Below are 17,057 nucleotides of genomic sequence, written 5' to 3' on the forward strand. Positions count from 1 at the left end.
AGGGGGTAACGTGTTACAAAAATGTTAAAGTTTTAGTGTTGATGAGTGTTGTGTATCATGTTTTCAGTGACTTACATGTCATTTCACAGTTTGTGTATGACATGTATTCTGTAATATGCAAGGAACATAATGAAAGATGGCCACAACTTCCCTTTTTCCCACATTGTTACTCTGGGAGAAGAAGGATCAGACAACCTCCTGTGTACCGTCCACTAGCAGAGTTGCAGGCCACGGAGGACAGACATGTCATCCAGATTTACAACCTGGATAGGCAGACAATTGTGGATCTTTGTCGTCAGTTGGAGCCTGATCTGATACCATCCATCCATCATCCAAATAGCATATCACCCATTGCACGAGTCATATCAGTGTTGCACTTCCTGGCCACAGGGTCCTTCCAAAATACAGTGGCCCTAACTACTGGGATGTCCCAGCCTATGTTCATTCTGGTCTTGAAGGATGATCTCTCAGCAATGTTGCAACACCTGGACAGCTACATCTGGTTTCCTCAATGTGAGGATTTTGGCCATGTGAAGGCAGAGTTCTATGGTTTGGAACACATCCTACATGTTGTGGGAGCAATTGATGGTACCCACTTAGCCTTGGTTCCACCGCATGACAATGATCAATCCTACTGGAACAGGTAGAACTACCATTCTATCAATGTCCAAGTAGTTTGTTTGGCGAACCTCTTCATTTCCCAAGTCTGTGCCCAGTACCCGGGTTCAGTCTATCATGCGGAACAGCACGATTCTACAGCTGATGACACAACTGTACCTAGAGAGGGCCTGGCTGGTTGATAAGTAACATCCATGTGTGTTTGTATGCTATGTCTGCTGCTAGTGAGATGATGCTTTGGACTCATGTTTGCACACATGTTGCATTCTCTTACAGGGGACTCTGCATACCCAAACTGTTCCTGGTTGTTGATGCCGGTGAAGAACCCAACTATGCCAGGAGAAGTTCGCTTCAATGAGGCACATGGAAGAAAATGCTTTGTCATAGAGCAGGCTTTTGGGCTCCTGAAGGCAAGATTCTGGGCCATTGACAAAACAGGTGGAGTCTTCCTCTACTCACCCGAAAATGTCTGTAAGATCATTGCGGACTGCTGCGTGCTCCACAACCTTGCCCTGAGGAGAAACATCCTATACATCCCTGATGAGTCAGAGTTAGCAGTGCCACCTGCAATACCAAGTGAGGATGACAGTGATGATGATGAAGGTGGGACATGCGGGCAGATCTCATCAATCAGCACTTCACTTGAGTGTAAGTATGTGATGTTCTGTGATTAGTGTGACGCCATCGGGTAATGTAGGGGTCAGTATTTATTGAGAAGGGTATCTCTGTCACCATGAGTCAGAGCATCTCATGCGATGCATTATACTGCCCTGGTTTGCTGGTTAAATCAGGCTTGTAGAAGTGACTCTCCTGAGGATCTCCTTTGTTTGGGCTGACACATTGCACTGTCAGTGAAACAACGTAAGTTTGAAATGCGGTTTGTGTCTTACGTGTGCCTTTACCTGCCCAATCTCCTTGTATGTCACTTATTCCTTCCAGGTCTCTTCACCATACCATCCTCATTTGGGCATTTCAGAGTTGTGTCATTGGCAGGTGGCTGTTTCTGGTCTGACATGTGAAGTGGACATGGATTGATCTAGGTACTGTTTGTTGCAGATTTGGGGTGTATGAGTCCTATGACTGGACAGTGGGAGGGCAGAAATCAGAGCTTCACAACAGACCTGTTTGCCATGGTGTGTTGGTCCAATGGTCTCATGTGTGTGATCATGTGGCCTTGTAACATGTCATCGTGTGCAATCCATTCCTCTACCTTCACATTGTGATGACATGGATCCAGTACGACCTTTTAGTGTCTGTCAATGTGTTTCCTCATTGCAGGCCAGTATGCCGGCGCTACAACACTGAAACAGGTTTGTGACATTCTACCAGGTTGTTGCCCATTGTTATGGGAAGGGCCTGGGCTCAGGCTCTACTGTGCAGCTCTCTGTCTGTGCCATGGCGTAAAGTTGGCAGGCCTCGTTTTGGTATGTGATAAGGCTCAACTGGAGATAAAATCCCATACTCTCTTTGCCCAATTTATGGGACAAGGTCTTACAGGACCTCTCTAGGGTGGTCTGGTGCACGTTAGTAATAGGATCTCAGGCCTGACTCCATATGGCTGGGACGTTCTTGGATATGACTTTGTAGACATTCTTTACACCTTATGTGCAATACAGTACAATAAAACTTTTGATGTGACCACATACCTGTGGCACTGTGTTGCTAGTCATCCTCAGCATGACATCTCCCTCCATCCATTGTCTTCCGTCTTAAGTATGTGCATTATATTTGATTAGCATTCAACATTCCAGACAGATAAAAAAGAGAGGTAGTAGTCAGTGTTTTAGTGATGGGGTCTTTATTTACATTTCAACAAGAATGAATAGTGATACTGGATAATAAACAATACTTAAGGTGAAGAGATCAGTCGTTGTTTATGCAATCAATAAAGTAGAGGCCACAACACTTGGGGTCCGATGTCCTACTAGCATGGAATATGGAAAATGGTTAAGGAACAGTCAACCGAGTGAGTCCATGGTACACAAAGGAATGACATCAGAAAGTGGTTGGTGTCTTGCCACCCACATCTCCTGGATGCTTGATTGGACATCCCAGCTTGCAGGAGGCTCAGTAAATAGTTAGACAGGGGTGTCGGAGGCAGGTGCTTCCCCTGGCAGGGCCTCCCTTCCAGTGACTGACATTGATGAAGGGCCTGCTCATGGTACTGATAAGGTCCCTCAGCACCCCTGTTAGGGAGGCCATGTTAGAATTGTGTGCCTTCCACTGTTCCCACATCTCACAACGTAAATTTCTCTGTACCTCCTTGATTTCCCTGAGTTCATTCAGTACCTGGCCCGCCATGCCTTGGGATAGTTTGTAGGCACCCAAGACCTGACCAAAGGTATACGGGGCAGGGGCATCAACAGTAGGCTCTTACCGCTGAGCCACACTATCCTTCCCATGCTCTGTACCCCCATGTGCATGCGCCCCTGGTGCAGCTTGCCCCTTTCCACTGGTTCCAGGTCCAGCATTGTCAGGGTTGGCAGGTTGTGACTCAGGAACCTGGACTGGGGGCACAGGATGTATGAGACAGTTGTAGGGACTCAGGTCTGGGGGTGTCTTGCTGCATGTGATATGGGACACAGGGATAGGGGGAGTCGAAGTGGGCAGGCTGGGGTTGACCAGTGCCATCTCCCCAGGTTGGCCGGATGGACCAGAACCATCTTCCATGTCTAGTAGTCCAGGAGTGTTTGTTTCACTGAAGGCTACATCCATGAGGGTAGTGGCAGTCTCTTATGTGGTGTCGGTAAGAGCATTCCCAGTTGCAGTAGCAGCCAAACCTGTTGATGTGGAGAGGTAATGTTAGTGATTGTATTGTGACATCAACCTCCAACAGTTGACAGTGACTATGGGCTAGAGCCATGTTCACTTTGTATTTTCTGATTTTCCTCATGTGACAGGTACACATATTGTCATTTGTAGTGAGTTGACATTGTAGCCATATACCAATTCCTGCTCAATGACCTAGCCTCAGATTGTCTGGAATCCTTAGCTGTTGGAGGGAAGGTAATAGACGCATGTCTTGCCAGCAGTGCACACATGACATTGACTGGGCAGGATGTTGCTTGAGTCATCTTGAAAGCTATTTGTTTATTGTGCAGGTATTGTCAAGACCTTGGATGATGTGTGATAGTTCTCGTCAGTGCATTGTGGAAGTGACTTCTGACAATGACATACAGCAGACACATTTTGGGACATTTGATCTGTGTAGGGGCTCCTACCATACAATGTGAGCTGTCTTTCCTGTCTACACTATTTTCATCTCGGCTTATCAGCTCTAGATGGATCTGGGTGTGTTGCCACATCACAGGGTGTACCATGGCCTATATCCTTGTCCCTCCCAGGTGTATTGTGTTCATTGTGGGTTGGGTTCAGGGACTGTGACACAATATCATCTAGACAGTGGTTTGGTGTTTGAGGTTGCAGGCCTTGGTTTTCCTTGAATTTATTGAGATGTTACTCTTGTCAGCTCACAGTTCACATTGCCAATCCTCTGAAGTGAGTGGATTTTCATGACGAGTATACCAACAGGGATGAATGACCATATGCAGAGAGGACTGAGTAATTGGATTTGGTAGACAGAGCCTCCTGGCCTCAGCGGTCAGCCATATCCAGCAGCAGCCTGTCCCACCCACACACTATTCAGTAGTGATCCCCTCTGGTGAGTACAGCTGTACGGCTGATTAGAAGGAAAATGGTCAAATTAGCAGAACACACAGTTGTGGCTGAGAGTAGTGAGAATCCTGGTGCCTTCTGGCCTTAGCATTACTGTCATTGCCTGCCCTACTTGCACACAGTTGTGATCCCCTCAGGTAAGTACAGTTATACAGTTGATAAAATGGAGAATGGTCATAGTAGCAAAGCACACAGTTTTGGTTGAGTGTAGTGAGAGTCCCAGTGCCTCCTGGCCTTAACAGTCCTGTCAATACCTGCCCTACACACACACTGTACCGATGTCATCCTCTCAGGTGGGTACATTCCAATGGGGATTAGACAAACAAGATCATTTTGATTAGGCTACACTGTTCTAGTTTTAGTGATGGTGGAACAATGCCTGCTGGGACTTGTAGTGCTGTCAATCCCTCTACAACACCCCCATACAAAGATGTTGTTTCCCTAGGTAAATCTACTTGATGTGTTGGAGACCAGCCAGGGGTCTATAGACAGGTGGAATACTGGACTGTTGAGTGGGATTGACATAGTAGGTGGCAAGAGGTGATCAGTGAGCATGCATGACATAGCATTTTGGTGCCACTTTTGTTGTTGTGACTCAACTCCCCCAGGAATTCCTGTCAAACACTCCAGATGCAGGATGAACAAAGAATTCTTCTCCCATGATATCAGTTGTAGGGGAGAAGGTGGAGGACCACCGCCAGTCTTCAGGACTGCAAGCTGGTGCCTGGATGCCATGGTATGAACCTTCCCTCTGACGTTGTTCCATCTCCTCCAGATGTTGTCTCTTATGCGCGGGTAGCTGCCTACAGAGTTCAAGTACAAGTTTGCTGGACTTGGGTTCCACATAGTTGTGGCTCTACTCTTATGATTTTATGCATCATGACTCTTAACTCATCATCAGTGAAACAGGGATATTTCTGTGGTGATATGTTGGTGGAAATGAACATCAAATAGAGATTTATTGGTTAGGTGCTGTGTAATGAGGAGGTGACGGGGAGTACATGGAGTGTATAAGTGCATGTATGTGTGGTGGGTGTGTGTTGAGGGTGTGGGATATGTGCTTAGTGCAAGTTAGAGGGGTGCCTGATCTATCATTTGTGAAGTTTTTGAGCAGTGCTCTGGATTGGGTTTGGCGTGGAGATGCAAAGGATTGTGATGTGAAAAGAGGTGTGGTTTGTAAGTGTGTCGAGTGTGTGAATGTGTGTCAGCTGTGTTGTTTTCAAATGCAGCCAATGTGGTGGTGTGCATTACTCTGGTGACCCCCGTGGTTCACACCACCATTGAAAGACTGCCATGGTGTGACTTCTATGGTGATTTTTGACTTGAAATAAAGGTTGGTGGTTGCTGACAGGCTGGTGGCGCTGGTGGTCAGCTCGCCTATTTCCTGCCCTCCAGAGACCTGGAAGGGTCGAATTTTTGGCTGGCTTTTGGCAGGCCAGGCTGTGTAACTCCTAATACGGTGGTCTGTTTGATGGCCGAACACCAAACTCGTAATGAGGCCTTAAAACCTTTTGAGGTAATATGAATTAAAAGTTGGCTTCTTTATATATTTTCATTTAAAAATAGAAAAATTGTAGAAAACACTACAGATTCCATTGGGCAGAATGTCCTAGTCACCTTGATTGAAGGATCCCTTGCCAAGAAGAGGAGTAATGAGGTATGTGCCCTCTATTTCACCTTAACTAAGAACTGGAAGTTACTGGGAATTTAATATGGCAAATTTATGGTGTGAGTTTCATGAGATGTATTACAAGCAAAGGTGAAACTGGAGTGGGCAGGGCTTAAAGGCATATATGCTGTGTTATGTGCTGGTGTGAAGCATTCTATTTCCTGACTACAATCTGAACTTTGAGTGTGCAACAGTAGATGAGGATCTGTTTTTCACTAAATAAGCATTTTCGAGTCTAAAACCCCTGTTGCCACTATACCTCATCAGTTACATTAATAATGAAATATCCTCCAAGAGTCTAGGGTGCACATGTCCAATTGAATTAGATGGCAATCGGGTAGACTGTTGAGTAGATGGTATGTGAAGTAACACATGATTGAATTCTTTATGAGTATCTTCTATTGCTTTGTCTGCAGTTGCTCCTTGCCTTCTTTCACTACTGTTTTGTTAATGCCACATTTGGGGATTACCACTTCTTTACTATGCTAAACCTTGGTAACATGTGTCCAATAGAGAATAGGGCTTTAGGTAATGTAAGAACAGTCCATCAGCTTCTGTGAGGAAAAAGATGCCCTATGGAACTTCGTAGGTTAGTGGAGAGAGACTGTACCAGAGACTGGAGAGAAGCCACTAGGGAATGAAAAAAAGCCCATCCAGTACACCAAACCCGTTACTGGCCGCCATTGTGAGGCCTGCCACCTACATCATCCACCTGGTGATTAAATGAGTATCCCACTTGTTGAAGGCTTAGTTTGTCCATATAGAACAGCAAGGCAGTCGTTAAGTGGAAAAGGTAGGTTATTTCATAAACAGCCACAGAGGTCACATCAACTATCCAGGTTGTAACCTATTTGTCCTTCAAAGTATGTTTACACAACAAATTATTACCTGTCAAAATTATTTCTATAATAACAATTCTATGCCAATGTACCAAGGCTTGTTCGCATCAAGCCTAATAACAAACTAAGGTTGAGAAACATGGCTCACCACCTCAGGGTCATTTAGGAGATGAAATTCACTAAAAAGACTGATATTTCCCAGCCAACCACTAATGACCAACACACGAAGTTCAACTTTCTGCCAAGGGAGTCTCACCTCCACACCACGACAAGCACCTAGCAAGTTGCCATGAAAGTACTTGGCCAAACGAATGATTGCATGACAACACAGCAGAACATGACTCTAAAGTAAGGGTGGGCGGAACTGGCAGAGTTTCACTCCAAAGAATTCTGTGGAGTTATATGAAAATACTGTGAGATTCCTTGGAGTTCTGTGAGTGGATGGAATCAGCATGTTGCACAATTTGCACTAATTTTTAGCACCAGGAGCCTCTTCAGCGCTGCCAGGTCAGAGTGAAGGGCACCACATAGTGCACCAGAGGGCACTGCTTCTTTGCTGATGCTCGAGTAGATTTTCTACTTGAGCTGCAGCTTTCTCACTGCGAACGGTCGTGAGTGCCTGCATGAGAGGATCTGGCTTGATGCCATTCAGGTGCCCAAAAATCACCCTAGGAAATGCAGATTCTTGCTGGAGAAAAAACTCTGCCACTCTGCAGTTGGCAGAGTTTTGCCCGGACTGGGCAAAACTCCACAAATTCCACCACCGGCGCGGAATGTATCACCCACCCCTCTCTAAAGACAAGAGTTAGTGTGAAGTGCAAACATTGCAACACCACACTTTAGGCATCTTTAGGAGACCATCACTCTGTGACTATTGTATGGTCGAGAACAACGTCCCACAACCATTAATGTATGCACCACAAAGCGAGCTGAAAAAGAAAAAATATAAAAGAGAGGCTTCTGCGGAATTGTCAGCAATGCTAGCTACAAAAACAGCATGCTCGCATAATAAGGATCCCAATTATCAACCTTTTTATTATTCCTTTACCCCCAGAAAGAGCAATCTTTACCTTCATATAATACTAATAGGGAAGCTGTATGAATCAGTGATTAAGACCGAGAAACGTACTGCACCTCAGTATGCACAAATACGAATATAAGATGTTTGCATGGCCTGTGCTCTTATTAAAGCACAGACCTCCAGACGCCTCCAGACCATGACAAAAAGGAATGAAACACGTTTTCATGTCTGTTAAATATCTTGCTTGGGACTCACTCCAGTTTCTTTCAACTTCAACACGTTCTCAACTGCTGTCTGCAACTTCCCCCTCCTGCTGAACGAGTGTTGACACCGAAACTAACTGGTTAGACCTGCATGAGACTTTTTCACAGCCTACATGAAGTCAAGTGTTCATATTATTTTTAACATAGTGTGGTACCTTTTGTTAGAATATTCATATTCAGAATGACAGAGCTTCAGTGGATGAAAAAGCTCACACAAAATGCCTTTAATTAGTGTTCTCTAGCATAATAGAGTGAATACTTCTAAACTAGATCCACCCCTAGAGATCAAATGAGCATCCTGATCCAAGACTGCAATGGGATTATGAAACATTTACATATAGGAAAAGAAATCGAGGACAATCTCATATACATTACTATTTATTATGATCAATCTACATCCAAATAACCAAATTACATATTGATTCAATCCTACTAATAGTCTTAAATGTTTATTTGCATATAAATCAGCATTCTCTCAAGTTGTAACCATTTATTTCATTTATAGGATGAGGTGGTATCTGATTCATTACCATTTATACTCAATTTCATACAGTGGTGGTGAAACAATTTGGGAGATGCTGCCATCAATATTACATCGCTGACGTCATAGGAATTGTGAACAATCCAAGTGTTACACAAGGATCACGAGTAGCAAATGAGCCACAACCATTCAACGAGAGTGTAATAAGGGTGCAGTATGGTGCTGGTAGTCCATATTGCAGCATACTTACATTACTAAAGCATCATATGATGGTTCACTCTAACTCACAAACAGTCCACTTGCTAATTAGATTTGCACAAACATACAGTTTTGTTGGTAAATCTAGGTAGCGCACAAAATATAATGTGTGCAAAATGGGTTTCAGCTTATATTTATCATCTTTGCATCACCAAGTAAAATGTCATAATTTGTCTTGGTCCAATTGAAATCTTTGTTTCCATCAAACTTCAGGACTAAAAATGTGCTACATTATTATTATCCTAACTGCTGATAAACTTTTAAATATTTGTAAAGTTTATTTTCTGGTACTTCAATGTCATTGTGTGTTAAAAATAATTAAATCTTACAGCCTTTCCTGTCTGTCATACTTCCTGTACTCTATGAAGATTGTTTAGTAAAATCCTCTCTCTTTGCAATCCAACAAAGTAAAAGTAAACACCAATCCCTATGTTAAAAAAACATAAGCAGCAGTTTGTCACACATACCTGAAATTTGATCTCTGTGTTTAATTAAATTCACAGCTAATGTGACGAGACAAAAACACAATTTCCAGGCCCCTATGTTGCTTATTCACCTTCTGAACTTCAGCACCATTATTACTGGGGCGCAGCAGCACACCTGCACCCTTATTTCCAGCCCCTATTATCTGGGATAACATATGTGATATTGGTACCTCCTGAGTGTCTGAAATGTCACTGTGTGATGTAAAGGGACAGTCAATGTAAAGTTTTGGAGAGTGGTATTTTCCTTTTTCTGGGACGAGGAAGGTCTTAATAGTTTAGGCAAGCATAGATTCTCTGGAATGATAGCATACAAAACATTGTTGAGGGTTTGGTGAAAAGGGTAGCATTTGTAGGCAAACAGAGCTTATCAACACAAGCACTACTACTTTACAAGCTGCAGAATGCCAGTATTATGATACCTAAACACAGGTACACCACAGCACAGCCCTAAGGGCCAGATGTATGATTCTGGCCCATTGCGATTCGGTAATTGCGATTTTTAAGAAATCGCTATTACCGAATCGCAAAGGGCCATGTATCACATTTGCGAATCGGTAATAGCGATTTCTTAAAAATCGCAAATGCAATTACCGAATTGCAAATTGCGATACTGGCCCCATTCGCAGCTATGGGCCTGTTGGCCCATAGCTGCAAATTTTTTGCATTTCCTAAATTGCGATTTCTGAACCAGAAATCGCAATTTGGGAAATGCAAAAGGCCAGGGTGCTGGGGGCCTAAGGCCCCCTCTCCTGCACCCCAATTTATTTTTTTTACCATGTAAAGTACACACATGCCAAAAGGGCATGTGTGCTTTACATATTACATTTAAAAATGCAGTTTTACTGCATTTTTAAATTTTGCACCAGGTTACCACCTGGTTGCAGACAATGGTATTTTGCATGTGCCGAATACCATTCTGCGAAAAATCACAATTTGTGATTTTTTGCAGAATTGCCTTGCAACCTGGATTTTGTGAATCGCAAAATGCGATTCGCAAAATCCAGGTCGCAATGCAAAAAATAGCAATTTTTGCTATTTCTATTTTGTGGTTTGCGAATGCCTTTGATGCATTGCAGACCACGATTTTGCACTTGCAAACGGCCGATTTCGTCGTTTGCGAGTGCAAAATATTTTGATACATCTGGCCCTAAATGACTTAACCAACAATAGGTTGCACATACTGTGCATGAAGCACAGAGCCCCCATTTTAAAAACTCATGGATCTATTGGCCTGAATGGAGCCAACAGAGGGAATGGAAATAGACAAGGATATAATTAACTTGTTAAACTCACAGCCATGCCCTGATTTCCTTTCCTAGTAAGCGAGCGTGGTGGTACATATTGCTTGTTGCAGTCTTTTAATTAACAAACCTCCACACAAATCACTTGCTTTTGGCAATGTTCCAGCACCAGATATATTTGCCTTGATAATTTTTCTCCCCTCGATCACCACCTAAGCTCCTAATAAAACCACCTTTCCTTCCCGGAAATGCTGCTATGTGTTTCAATTTCCAGAAATTACCCTTGTGATCCAGCCTCATCACTATATTTTCTTTTTCAAACAACCATATACATGACTGCAACATTATTTAGCTATCCGAAATGACTTCACTCCTGTTCTACTTTACTGCCATTGGGCCTTTATCAACTCTCCTTTTTCTCCTAGAAATAAGGATGAACAACTTAGCTTACCATTATAAAACTGCTCTCTGTGATCCCTTTTATCCTGCATGATTTTGTTCAATGATATAACTTCCAAGATGGAAAACCAGAAGGTTGACTACCTTTTTACCCTCCAGATCAATCACCATACCATTTGAGCCCATTGAATTGACACCCTCCCTAACTAAACTACCTCTAATCAGTCAAGCTATGACCCAGCCGATTAAAAAAGTCCATAATCCCTACTAGAACACTTAGCAAATGTAATAAAATCCCCAGCAATCAACAGTCAACTTACACAATGTTGCAACCACAACCATCTCTACTCTTTCTAATCTGGTTTTAGGCAGGGAGAAAGCCATGACTCAAATAATCAGTGACATGCCAAAAATTATTGATAATGGTAAATGGTGACTGCTAATAATTGCATGTCTGTTGCTTGCCTTTGACATAATCAACCACCATATCCTCCTTGAAATACTAAAACAGTAGATAGAGTCAAATTTGCAAAGATTTATCTTTAGACATCAACCCTTGTGAATATGTTTTAGTTGACCACCATCAAGAACATAAAGACTTGGCTGAGTCACCATCTCATTAAACTAAACATCCTCAAAACTAAATTCCATCCCATCTCTCTCACAAATTCCGAAGCTACCATCAAATCATGCTTGAACTTCCTCACAATACAAAAAGTCTTAGGTCTGCAACTTAGGTCCTGATTTAGAGTTTGGCAGATATGTTTCTCTGTCAAAAACATGACAGATATCTTGTCCGCCTTATTACAAAAACATTGTATCCAATGGGACTTGTAATAAGGTGAATGGGATATCCGCCATGCTTGTAGCTCTAAATCATGCCAATGATTTCCATTCCTAAGGCAGTTACTTAGCCAAGAATGTTCAATGTCATCTAAGATCTCTGTGAGAACTTTAACACTTCATACCTGCAATTAACATCAAATTTGTTGCCCAGGTACATAGATTATGACCACTTCTTACCAGGATACCTACAATTTTATTGCCCTCTGAAAGTTGAATTAGCTTGCTTTATCTCAAGGTCTATTCACCTTCATCACATTCCCTTGTACCTGACAGTTGACTTACTATTATAGCTGCATACATTTTCAAATTAGCATCCATGGTACACAAAATTATAAATTCTGGACTCACCTCTGTTGGAGTGTGACCTTTTAAACTAATATTAACATGAGAGGCTTGCAATATATTCTGTAATGATGCTGCATAGAAAATGTGTTAATGTAGAAAATAATGTACGCGTTTGAAATGTGCCCACGGGGAGTGGTCGCCAAATGTATACGAAGACTAATGAGACAATTTAATGATGACTTAATAATGTACTAATGTATGGTTTTGTATTAGTATATCTTAACTAGAGTCATGTATTAGGGTTTGTGAACTTAAATTGCTAGGCCTTAGTTAGCAAGGGTCTGGGCCTAGCTGCCAGATCTCATATTAAACTGTGTTTTTCCTAACGTGCAATGTGCTGTTTTTCTGAAGGACACAAAGCTGTACTTTTCCAGGGGCTAGAGATATGTGTGTAGCCGTAGTAAATTCTTTCTCATGAGACCCGACTTGCTCAAGGAGACATTCTTGCCGAATGCAACAGTGTAATTCGTAAAAGGTACAAGGTTATCTAGACTAGGAGAAGACAATGGGACTACTGACTGGAGCGTAAAGTGTAACTTTTCTTACCTGACATTCCTGCCGATGAAGACGTCAATTACAGGACCCAATCAACTGCATGAGAACTATGTTTCATGGAAAATTTGAGTACGGCGTGTAGAAAATTATTGGACAGAGATAATGATGCATTAAAATTGATCCAATAGGGAATTAAGGACTAGTTTGATAGTTTTGATATAACAGCTTGACCCGAGGAGAAATCAGCCATTCTCCGTTCCTTACTGCCTCTTGCCACTCTATTGAGAATTATTATACTTTGAGACTTTACTGAGATCTTAATCATCCTATATTGAATCCTTACCTGATACTTACTTCTCCTCCTTATGAGGGAAGTGCCTTATTTTTAGCTATGCCATACTGAGACTTTGCCCTGTCCTATCTTTGCTGATGCTAAATCGACTGATGTCCTGAGGACGAAGACTGACGCTGATTGCTGAATCGTTGGAGGGTTAACTATCTGATGATAATTGTAAATTGTCTGTTTGCCTTTTCTTTCTAGGTACCAACTGCTCTTTTGATAGAGGCCATAATTAGATGTTTTCCAAATTTGTGTTGCTAAATTGTTTTGCATTAAGCCCAATATGCTGATGCTAATTCGAAGTTAGTTAAGGAGTTCACTAAACTGACGCAAATAGACAAATGACAAGGTTCTTGCTTTGTTGAATAATGTACTAATGATACTTTGCTAAAGTTGATTCACATTAACGTTGTGCTTCATTCTAAATGTTCATGATCTATGCTTTGATAAAGTTTTGCTCTGATCCCAAGTCATAGTGGTTTTGATGGGCTTGTTGATATTGAAACTAATAAACATGATATTAGATTGTAACTAATAGGGAATAAATATCCTAACACTTACTAGATCTGTGTGGTTATTCATGGCTGAAAGGTCATGATGCATTCATTGTATTGATCTATACTAATGTTATTGATTAGTTTGATTGATTAGTTATTTTGAATATTGATGGGGTTATTGACCTATTGATTGTGATGCCAAAAAGACATCTCGTTCTGGGAAGTCTCCAAACGTGGTCAAAAGGTTCATCTGCCTGGGCGTGTCTCCTTGTAGTAGTAGTACAAAAACTTTATTCGACTTTCAACAAGTCATAAAAGTATCAAATACTTTACATTTCAATATACAATAAATACAATAAATAAGCTAAAATATTAATGATTTACAATAATAAAAAGATCCATACATGAAAAAATGTTTAAAATTCTTTAAGAAAAATTTCCTAGATACGAACCGTTGGGTAAAGTAGTTAAAATTATATTGCTACCCCCATGCGCTTTCTTGTATTTAATACGGAGCATAAAAAACTGGCCAAGGTTCCGCACATCTCAATGGAGGATAGCACCTGGAGGCTGGCATACGCGGTGCGACACTGGGGCAGATTAATTAACCTTAGAAGAGGGGCTACTAAGCGCTTTCTTTGTTTGGCGTAGAATTTACAAAATAAAACCACATGAATTGTGGTTTGAGGTACCTTTGCATCACATGGACAAGCCTTCAGGGTGGTACTCCAATCATTCATAGTTGGAAAGGTCACTAGACGGTGGAATATATCTAGCCTCAGTCTGGTGAGAACAAAACGGTAGCGGGGATTTATCACATTTGTCAAATAAGGCTGAATGGCCTCCGTCGACAGAATTATTTGATTGTGAATGACGGTGGGCTTTTTTGATTCAACCTCCCATCGTAAATCTTCTAGATATTTTAATGCCAGAGCACTCAGGTCCTTCCTAGAGATTTTTACCAGCAAAGCTGGGTTTGTGTAATAAGTTTTATTGCCCATGTTTTCAAAAAAGGTCATAATGTATCTTAGCCAAGGCACCCTTGCTGCGTATATAGACTCCATGCAGTCAGTCAAAATGGCCTTATTTAGTTCAGTATGTTCCGAGGTCCAGACTTTGTGCCATAGCAGTAAGGGTTGAATCTTTATCAAGTCAGTAATAAAGGGGAGCCCCAGTTCTGAGTGGATAATGTATGATGATGTACCATTTGGTACCATCAATAGATGTCTTATAAAATCATTTTCGACAGTCTGCACCAGGTTACAATCGGTGTATCCCCAAATTCCAGACCCATACATGGCGGCTGGGATGCACTTGGCTTTATAAATTTTTATCATATTTGGCGGGGTAATCCCCCCTATCCTTTTGGAAAAAAGCCTTAGAGCCATCGTTGTTTTAATGAGCTGGGCTTTTTTCATCTTCCTACAATTAGCCCAGAAGCCCTGTTTGTCAAACATTATGCCCAGGTAAGAAAAGGTTCGCGCAGTTTCTACTCTCCCATCCGCGGTTGTAATGTTATAGGACTTGCCGCGTTTCCCACCACAGTTCATAATGAACGTTTTTGAGCGATTGACAGTAAGACCCAGTTGTGACATAAATGTGATGCAGGTAGTTAAGAGTTTTTGTAGAGCTAACGGGGTCCTGGCCATTAAGACTGCGTCATCTGCGTAAAGTAAAACCGGGACAGCACGATTGCCTATTTGGGGTAGATCTTTGCAGTTACTAGCCAATACATTTTCTACGTTATTTATATACATTGAAAACAGGAACGGAGCAAGAACGCAGCCTTGGCGCACGCCTCTGAATATGCCGAAAGGGCGAGTACTTTCCCCCTTTAGGCCATACCTCACTCTTGCTCTGCACCCTGTATACATTTCTCATATAAACTGGATTATGGCTGGTTCTACCCCATGCTGCTTAAGATATTCCATAGCTTGTCATGTAATACACAATCAAATGCTGATGATAGGTCAATGAAAGCCAGATGCAGGTTACCTTCTCTAATCCTTGTATACTTTCCTATAATAATACTTAGATTCAGGCTTTGTTCCACTGTCTCAATTCCTTTCCGGAATCCATATTGGACAGGAGATAAAGCACTCTTTTCTTCGGCCCATGTTTGCAACCTGTTCAAGATAATTCTCCCCGCTAATTTAGCCGTTGAGTCCAGCAGGGAGATTGGTCTGTAACAGGCTGGGTTAAGGCGGTCACCTTTTTTATATATAGGAATTATATTGGAATCTCGCCAAGATGGTAGGGGACCTCGTATGCAAATGGCCCTTAATGACTGCGTCAGTACAGGCCCCCATAGGTGGATATTGGCCTTGTATATATCAATCGGAACGCCATCGGGGCCCGGAGCTTTCCCTGATTTACTTAAAGTTATGGCTTCCTCTTCCTCCTCAAGGCTAAATTGTGGGGTTATTAACAGGCGTGTACCTTCCTGGAGGGCTTGATCATATACAGAAAATGTAGGGTTCGCATCGCTGGCCCGCGCGTATATTTTAGAGAAGTGTGCAATCCAGTCTTCTTCGGAGATCGCTATTTCCATCCTGGGGGAGTCTCTATCCCCGAACATAGGAGAGTTGATTGTTTTCCAAAAAAGAATATTATCTTTCGTTCGGCTAGCTGTGTGTAGAGTTTCCCACAGAGTTCTTTTTAAAGTCAATTTCCTTCCCTTCATTGCTGCTTTATATTCTTGTCTGCACTTACGTATCTCAGTTAAAGATCTTTTTGGGGCTTTTAGAGCCTTTTTCAATTTCCTATGTGCTTGTGAGCAGTTATAATCAAACCATCCAGTGGCCCTTTTTTTTCCCGGCTTACCCCTTCTGATAGTAAGGGCTTTCTTTATAGATTGCATAATCAAAGTAAAGGCACTTAAACATCACCCTGGGTCTAGATTCTCACTTAAACAGTCTGCAAAAGCATGCTTGCAGTCGCTTAATAACTGTTTCAGGAGAGAGTCGGGGTCAGTCTGTGACAATTTCAGGGTATATCCATTACGCGGCATTAGTTCAATATCGTCTATCAGGGTGGGCCTGTCATCTCTATCTACTGTAAGGGGAGTTATTAGGAGGTTCAGGCTCTGAGAGTAATGATCGCTAATTACGATGTCATGCAGGGTATAATTCTTAAGGTAGTGTGCAAAGTGGGTTGACATTAAAACGTAAATCGCACCCCTTCCATTATATGTTGGATTAAACTGTGTTTCAGCAGTGTATAATTCGTTTGCAAAGGATAAATTATGGGTTTGTGCCAGTAAATTCAATGCGTCTCCTTGGGTGTCATGTGCAAAATGGAGACTTAAGCCAATGCCTTCAGGATCCCAGCCACATACCTTATCTGAGGTTTCTTTACAGGGATGGACATTGAAGTCTCCACCCCAGATCATAAAGGTCTTACGATTGTTATTAATACTTATTTTTTAAAAAAATCATTTCCCATCTCCATTAGGATATTAGCAAACTCTCCTGGGGCTGTATTATTATAAAAGTTAATGATGACTAGGTGAGTCTTATGATCCAAGTTACCCTCTATCATTTGATAGTATAAACTCGTAAATTTCATCTCTAGGTTTTGTAGTCG

The sequence above is a fragment of the Pleurodeles waltl genome, chromosome 4_1 (genome assembly GCF_031143425.1).
Source record: "Pleurodeles waltl isolate 20211129_DDA chromosome 4_1, aPleWal1.hap1.20221129, whole genome shotgun sequence".
NCBI classification, from domain to species: Eukaryota; Metazoa; Chordata; class Amphibia; order Caudata; family Salamandridae; genus Pleurodeles; species Pleurodeles waltl.